This window comes from Lepidochelys olivacea, assembly GCF_965140295.1.
Source record: "Lepidochelys olivacea isolate rLepOli2 genome assembly, chromosome: 1".
Classification (NCBI taxonomy): domain Eukaryota; kingdom Metazoa; phylum Chordata; order Testudines; family Cheloniidae; genus Lepidochelys; species Lepidochelys olivacea.
The window spans coordinates 144,658,580-144,665,954 of record NC_140411.1 but is presented as its reverse complement, the minus strand read 5'-3'; the positions used below and the strand labels follow the sequence as shown (position 1 = coordinate 144,665,954).

Here is a 7,375-nt window from a genome sequence, read left to right as displayed (position 1 = left end):
AGAATAATGCATTCAGGAAATAAATTCTTTCTCTAGCAGTTTACTTGGTGTGTGTGGGCGTATATACTGGAAGTGTCTTGGGTTTGCTGATGAAGCTAAGGCCATGAATAATATTTGACTGCTATTGCGTGATGTTTCTGACAATGCAGTACATTTGTATCTGTAGTTGTGTGATACTCAGCATACTATGTGTGCAGGAAATCCTACCCATCCCTTCATTCCTATTCTTTATGTCTTAATCCTGTCCATTTATAAAACAAATGGTTACAGTGTTTTAAAACAGAGGATATTTACGCTACGTTTTCTTTAAAAAAACCCCCAAACTATAAATTAAATCAAGCTGAAGAAATAGAGAATAAGATAGACTTGGGGGCATAGGATGTGATCCATATCTTAGTGAGCTGGCATTAATGTCATTCAGTTGCCAGTACTTCAGTTCAGATTATGTCTTTCCTATGATGGCATATTTATGATTACAAATGTTGTACAGAGGAGGATTTGCCTTTATTTACTTTTCAGATGAGTGAGGATATATATTTACATTTCCTACTTCCTACTATATGTTTGCAATGATAGAAGACTAGAAAATAGCTTGCTAGGAGGGAAAATAGCTTCCTAAAGAAAAACAAATATTAAGGAAAAGGATAAATTGAGCTAAGACTATACAGAAAAAAAGCCATAAGCACTGGGTACACTAATTTGACTAAAGGAACGAGGCATATATACAAAGCAGTCAAATTAATCTACTAGTCTTGTTTCGTATTGCCAAAGATTTATTAACCATGACAGAAAATTTAATAGGGAACAAAATCAAGGTATTTGTAGAATTGTAAAGGTGAGACTGTTTGCCAGTTATAATGAGTAACTTTTATGTTAGATTTCATGTGGATTCTCTGTCTCTGTCCAAAGCTGAACCTAGAAAGAATAAAATAAATATGAAACGGTGCATTGTGCGATCACATTCCTAGGCTGTTTATATGTAGGCTTCAAATTAAGGGTTTGGTGTCATGGAAACAGCTTCTTCATTTGGAAAGCTTCTGCAGCACTGTGAGAAGCAAAAGTGTGTGTGTGCGTGTGCGCACGTGTGTGCGTGTGTTGGTTTTCACAATCCCCATCACCCTCCCAAATACCACACTCTGTTCTTACAGGAGAAAATGGAACCAAACAGGAGGGCAACGCCCCTGCTATTCTTGTTGTACTATGCTTTAGAATAATCTAATTCATTTCATCATTGCCACTTCTCACCTGCCAATTTAAATTGGTCTTATTTTGTAATTAAATTGAAGTGCAGTTCCTACATTTTAATTATAAGTGTTTCCCCCCAACTAATGAAAGACTAAGTATGTGTCTAGATGCTGTACATATGTATATACACACACTTCACATATATACATAGTAGTTATCTATTTAAAATAGATGAGTTCAGAGTATAAATACATATTGTGTATATTACTATGCAGTATGTTTGTGTGTGCATGTGTGTGTGCATATTATAGTTTGTATATGATTTTATTAATGAATTAAGATTATTTGGTTGCTGGGGATCAAGAGAAAGCAGGGGGAGGCAAAACCATTTTTAATTCTAGCATACTGGAGAGAAACTCACAAATCAATACTGGATTAAAATATACATTTGGGAATTAACAGCACTGGAGGCTTTGTCCTGGGTTTGATGTCAGCAGGCACAATTCAGATTGCTTGGTAATTTATTATATTAATTAGTAACAGGGGAGTTTTACAGAGACTATATTAACTGCATGTGGTGTTTTCTTTTGCAGTAGCATCATATATGGCAGTACATTTCAGAAACAGACCAGTTTAATGTCTCATAAAGTTCCCGACTTCTTGAATCTCATAGATTTCTATCCAAAACCATGCTGAGGACCATGTGACAATTCATGCAGTGGATGGCAAGCTTTTAACTGATAGGGGCTTTGTGTCAATGTCCATTAACAGTTACAGTTAACATACTGCTGTGGATTCTGACATGCCCGCCGGAGTCACATACTCTGACACCAGACTTCTAATTAAAGCATTTTGTGAGAAGACTTCACAAATATTCAAAAACAAACCAACAAATCCTCAACCTAATCTATGTGTCTATCAATTCGATTAGCCCCCTGCAAAATAAGAGGGGTATGTGGGGGAGTTCCATATGAGTCCTGTGGCAGTCCTCACTAGGGGATACTGTGGGGTTCCCTGTGTACATAGCAGGAGAGACAGGATGAGAGTGAAGTAGCTGCATACCCTCCAGATTCTCAGGATGTATTAACCTGTGCTGGAAACCTAATTTAGGGAGGTTTCTAGAGGAAGCTGTTGTAGGGGAAGATCCAAGAAGTAGGGTTCCTGTAGGAGCCTTGTTTGCAGGAGCAGGCCAGAAGCAAGGAAAGATGCCTTTTGCCTCCAGTGGTTTCCCTGCAGGATAAAGACTTGACTGTGCACTTTGAATAGGGCACAAGCTGCTACACTTCTTTAAGAGTGCAACTTTCTCTTTCCACCTGGCTTTCCCATGTACCAGCAGGCCAGGAGGGAATGCAGCTATCTCACTCTCATCCTGTCTCTCCTGCTATGTACACAGGGAACCCCACAGTAGGGCCGTGACTGTGTTTATTTTTCTAACCCTTTCTTTCCCACCCCTGGGAGTAACTAATCATGGCCTCTGCACTCTCCTGAATACAGGAACTGCATTTTTGGCTGGCCCTTCTTGGACTATATAAGGGGGTGTGACAGGTTTCAATCGGTCCACTGAGCCTCTACGGGGCGATGGGGAGCTACTGTCCTACTGGCAGGCCTTAGTCACACCTTTCGGGCACTGGGGAATTAGCGGAGAAGGTGCGCCGGCCCGAGTCCGCGGCGTTCGGGATTCTTCTCCCCGAGGCGGGCTGGCCGGGGTAGGGGAATGCAGGCCTACCCAACTCCACTGCGTTCCAGCCCAGGAGCCTGACAGTGGCGGGAGGAGAGGGTCCCACCGCTGGGTCAGCGGGGAACCATCCGCACCACGCTGATCAAATACACCCTCAATGCTGTGCAGTTCTGCCCCTGGGCTACTTCCTACCCGGCCTCTCAAGAGGGCCTTTCTGGTCCCTCCAGCTCGTCTGGGTATTCCGCTGCTGGCCGCTCCAGCTCCCCCTCTGTGTCGGGCTCACGCTGGCCCGGGCTACAGCCTGGCCCCTCCAGGTCCTCGGCGGCTGGCAGTCCTGGTTGCCTCAATCCTTCCTCCGGGTCAGGTTTCTCCTGGCCCAGGGCCTCCCCTGGCTCGGCAGCAGGGTCTGGAGGGAACAGCCAGCAGCCTGTGTCTGTCTCCCTCCCTGGTGCTGCCCTGACTGGGCAAAGGGCCCCGCCCTTTGAATTTCCTATTCTACCCTGGCCCTTCCAGGGGTTGGCGTAAGCTTGGTCTGGCCCTGCCCCCTCAGGCTGAGAGGGTGGCTCTTTACCCTCTGGTTCGGATGGAAACCACCCTGGCTCCCTCCAGGGGGGATGTCTCCATAGTCCCTCCACCAACTCAATCCTAATCCATCAGAGAACCCCTGCTTCCTCTATGGAGGAGCAAACCATGTCCCATCCTTTCGATGGAAGAACTGAAAGGAAACTTTGTCAGCTGAAACTCATGGAGTTTCCTCTGTCCTACCTAGGTTATTCCTGTGTAGAGGAAAATGGCTCTCCCTTCCCATATCTACCTAGTCTAGTCAGATAGAAAATGCCAGTTACCATGGTACTGAGGCAGGGAATCTTGTCACTGTGCGTAGCTGCAGGACCGAAGAGTACTGTTAAAAAAAGGGGGTTAATTTTAGAAAAAAATGAAGTTGATTTCCCATGTTTATAGACTAGTAAGAAATCAATCAATTACTCTTCAAGATTTTAAGATGGATATTTCCATTTCAAACATTGGATTTCAGTTTTGAAACTGTAAAACTAATTTGGACAGAACAGAGTTTGTAGTACAAATCTTTTCATTCTAGATACTGGAATCCTTTGGAAATATTCATAATATCACAGTTAGGGTGGTCACTGATGCATCCTCAGAATACCCAACATTTTGGTACTTCTGGGAACAGTGTGGGCCTGCCCTCGCTGACTGCACCCCCACTGCCGTGATCTCACATGCACCATGGGGCACAGAGGATGCCATTTGCAGAGAGCGTCACCCCACGTGAGAAGTCAATGGAACCTTCCCGGGGCAAAGGGATGCGCTTCTCAAAATGGCATCCTCAGTCTGTGATACTGAACAAAACAACATCCAGTTTTATATCAGTACCAGGCAGGGACAAACCAAACAAAAACAGGACTGTCCAGATGAATGGCCTGCCTAAGCACAGTGCAGAAATTCCAGGTTGCCACAGGCTAAAACAACCTGTTGGAATGTGTGAGTATTCAATCACAAAAGGTAAGGATAGGGTATAAGAGAGAGACAAGGTGGGTGAGGGAATATCTTTTATTGGACCAATTTCTACTGGTGGAAGTTACAAGTTTCAAGCTTCACAGAGCTCTTCTTCAGGTCAGGAATACAGGATATACGAGAGATTAATTAAATAAAATGTGTATTGTAGGAGTGCTTAGTAATTGGCTGTCAAAGGTTTTATGTGACTGGCTGTGCAGCAATGGTATAGGTGGGATGTATTTCTATACTTCCTTTATCACCTCTCTTCCCATGCTAAAGTCTAAGAAAGGGTTAAGAAAGCAGCTCAGAGAAAAAGATGCATTTGTCTGAAATTGAATCACTGTGATTGAAAGCTTTCATTTACCCTTTCTGCAGGGGTGGCAGGTTTGTATAATTTTTGGTGGTGCCCAGAACGGGTCCAAGTCCCGCCCGCACCCCCCACACCTGCGTAAGGCTCTGGGAGGGAGTTTGGGTGCAGGAAGGGGTTTGGGATGAAGGCTCTGGGAGAGAGTTTATGTGTGGGAGGGGTGCGGGCTCTGGGACGGAGTTTGGGTACTGGGTGTGGGCTCTGGGCTGGGACAGGGGGTTGGGGTGCAGGAGGGGGTGTGCAAGGGGGTTTGGGGTGCTGGGTGCGGGCTCTGGGAGGGGGCTTGGGTGCGGGCTCTGGGCTGGTACAGAGGGTTGGGATGCAGGAGGGAGTGTGGGGCTGGGTCAGGGATGAGGAGTTTGGGGTGCATCAGGCAGACTTCCTGGGGCTGGGGCAGGGGGCCAGAGAGGAGGACTCCTCCCAGCTAGCAGCAGCGAGCTCCGGGGGAGGGGGAGCCCTCCCCGGCCCCCCCAGCATGACACTCACCCAAGCTCCCCCAGGCTGCTGCTCAGAACGTCCAGCCAGGTTAACCCCCCCTCGGAGTTGCTTGCTAGGAGGGACTGCCATGCGCTTCCTCCCTCCTCAGGCACAGCAGCTGCCTTGGCCTGCCCCCAGCACTGCTCCCTTGTAGCTGGCAGTGGCCGTTGAGGGAGCACAGCATGGAGCTGCAGGGGGCAGTCTCCCACTGCCCAGGGCAGGCAGGGACCCTTGGGGGAGGTGGGTGGGTTAGCAGGCACGGCCGGGGGATGATCCGGGCAAGGCGCGCGGAGGCAGCTGACGGGGCTTGGGGAGAGACCTGGCCCCAAACATTAGTGGATCCAGGCCTGCTGGGGCCCTGAATTTGCTGAAGCCCAGGCACCACGGGTCCATACAACTCGCCGCCCCTGCCCCTCTGTAGCCACAATACTGTGATGGCGGTGAGTTTCTAGACCAGAGAAAGAGAACTCCCTTTTTATCATAACTCCCAGTTCAAGGACTAGAATGGTGCAAACTGAGGGTTGAAGCAGCTGCCCCCTCCAATAGCCTAGTTGGGAGGGTCTGAAGTTCTGTACAGCCCTTATATGGGTCATGCAGGGGGAGAGGCTCCTTACTCACCCCTTCCCTCCAGCTCCGCACAGCTATTCAAGGGTTAGCCGGGATTTGGAGCTCTATGGTAGCAAAGTAAACGTGAAGATCTGGCTCTGTGAGTCTGTGGAGAAGAATTCAAAGTTGCTATGAAAAGTATTGCCGCACTGCAGTTCTCACCTCTGCAGTAAACAATTGCATAATAAAGTGCTATTCTTTTTTTTGCCTGCTCTACCGAAGTAGGAAGTATGTTAAAGAAACCAAATGCTAAATAATTATTTTAAGAAAATAAAAAACTCTCACAGCAAAAATTTTCGTTAATGCAAAAGAAAGTTTGAGAAGTGTGGTGATCTGGGAAATTTTCCATCTTAGAAAAACTGTATTAGATTAGATGCAGATACCAAATATGCCTGTGTTCAAAGACGATAGACTGGAACATGCTTTACCCCAAAATTATGATGTTTTAGCCCTACGTCCTGTAGCATCCCAGGCTATCAGCCCACAGAAACATATGAGGAACAAGCAATTGATATAGAGAGAAGTGGTCTGAACACAGAACTGAGAGATAGGAACTGCAAAGATATAATCCTAGTTTTCACAGTGACTCCTGTCATCTGGGAAAGTCCTTCAGGGCTAGATAGAGCAAGCCTTGTTCTGATGGAGGGGTGCCTTTCTTCACAGCTGGTCTCAATGGTTTCCAAGGGGCTGGTTGCAGAATAAGATACCACTCAATGTAAGGGTATCAATCTGGGCCTTAACTGTTATGTCCCAGTTTCCCCAGCTGTACCATTGGGATAACGATACTTATTATCTCACTCTGATGACTGATAGCTGATGCTTTTAAAGTACTTTGCAGAAAATCAAAATTGCCCTTTAAGTGGTAAGTATCTTGGGCACAACCTAGCACAGGCTTTTCCTGGAATAAGCAACAGACATGCATCTCCTCAGAGACAGAGTAACTAAGAACAGAAGCAATCTAGATACACATGCTTTTGCATGTCTTTCATCTTTGAGATGAGACAGCAAATTCTGGCACTCTGGGACATCCTGTGGATTTGTATCAATCTCTGGAAGGTTTGTGTTCATAAAGCAATGAATATATTTCACTTTTTTATATGCCTAGTTTACTCATGTAACATTTATAATATGGATGATGTTCTTCCTTTAATAAGTAATTGAGGATAACTCAGTGCGAGTTACTAATTGAAACTTTAAAATGATTCTGCATTGCATTTAACTGTTTCAGGACACCATTATGTTAGCATGTGGCTTTTAAATCTTTGGAAGGTGCAGTGCAGAGTTGTTCCCCGCCAGGAGGAGCCTGGTGATGGATTGTGTCTCTGGCAGAGAGAGTTCTCCCAGTGCTGCTCCATACACATAGGGGCAATGGAGAAGATTGCTTCCCTCAGTATGCTGACCTCACGCTGTGGCCAGTGTGGAGGGGAACCTTGTGATGGCCCTGTTTCCTGCCAGTACCTCCTCTTTTCCTTTGTGGAGTCCTGCCCTCTGCGAAGGGTACAAGAGTAAGTAGTCCCTGCATGCCCTAGACAACAGGACTGCTGTTG

The 7,375-nt window shown here is 46.3% G+C and overlaps 1 long non-coding RNA gene across 1 annotated transcript; it reads right to left on the bottom strand.

Annotated features, from left to right (window-relative positions):
• Positions 1-801: 801 nt before the first annotated feature.
• Positions 802-5,935, bottom strand: LOC311514731. Its single transcript, XR_014709926.1, has 3 exons — positions 5,841-5,935; positions 3,709-3,764; positions 802-915 (listed from the first exon to the last, which is right to left on the bottom strand). It is a non-coding gene; the product is annotated as an uncharacterized lncRNA (long non-coding RNA).
• Between the last annotated feature and the right edge of the window lie 1,440 nt (positions 5,936-7,375).